The 1,009-nt window shown below is 44.6% G+C and overlaps 1 pseudogene; it reads right to left on the bottom strand.

Moving 5' to 3' along the window:
- Positions 1–688: 688 nt before the first annotated feature.
- LOC136659868 (5S ribosomal RNA) lies at positions 689–809 on the bottom strand (annotated as a pseudogene).
- Positions 810–1,009: the final 200 nt, after the last annotated feature.

The following is a 1,009-nucleotide window of genomic DNA, read 5'->3' as shown; positions in this document are numbered from 1 at the left end:
GTTCGTATGAGTCAGCTCTCATTTCCGTGCATCAGAATTCATACTAGGACTCTTTGTTGTGTGAGTGCCATCAAGTTGACCACTGGGTTTTTGTTTTTTTTAAATTGGTGACTGATTTGTTGGGTGACCTGTACTATGATATATTAAAATAAAGTTCATGGGGTGACACCAACCCTAGTGATGCTACTGCATGTAGGCTGTGCATATGATATTGTAACTTATTCTGTATGGTCTGGTACAGGAGGTGGTCCATCATGGGGTGACACAATGAGTTCTCCCACTAGGTAATGCAAACCCCAGTGATGCCTCTGAGAAGATGTCCTGGAAGATCCAGAAGCAGAGGAATAGGATGCACCCACCCCTCAGTAAGAGGGAGAGCTGTGATGGGGTTGAGCTTTACATATTATTTGAACTAACTCTTGTCCTGGTCTTGCTCCTGCAATTCAGATTATTGCAGACTGTTTTTCAACAACAACAAAAATACAAGATGATCACAAAGTCGTTTACACCATATAAATAAATAAATGCCCCACTGTCCCAAAAGGGTTCACCATCTAAAATGGTTGGTTGGCAACCTTCAGTCTCGAAAGACTATGGTAGAAGCCTACAGCACCCGGTATTCCCAGGCGGTCTCCCATCCAAGTACTAACCAGGCCTGACCCTGCTTAGCTTCCGAGATCATGGTATAAGCCTACAGCACCCAGTATTCCCAGGCGGTCTCCCATCCAAGTACTAACCAGGCCTGACCCTGCTTAGCTTCCGAGATCAGGTGAGATCAGGCATGTGCAGAGCAACAGTTGGATATATGAGTACCAGCCACTTGTGGAGATCCTATATTGGGTTGAACATAGACAGTTGCTCTCTCCTTGCTCAATGTAAGAGATCCACCACTTTAGAAGGCACCTCTTTCCCAGTTAGCAGGGGAATATTATACTTACCTCCCCCCCTCCAGACTTGCCTTTCTGGTTTATCTGCATCTCTGTGTAATTTGATTTACTTTCAAGTTAAT

The sequence above is a fragment of the Tiliqua scincoides genome, chromosome 8 (assembly GCF_035046505.1).
Source record: "Tiliqua scincoides isolate rTilSci1 chromosome 8, rTilSci1.hap2, whole genome shotgun sequence".
NCBI classification, from domain to species: Eukaryota; Metazoa; Chordata; class Lepidosauria; order Squamata; family Scincidae; genus Tiliqua; species Tiliqua scincoides.
The sequence above is the reverse complement of the archived record's forward strand: the minus strand, read 5'-3'. Positions and strand labels throughout refer to the sequence as shown.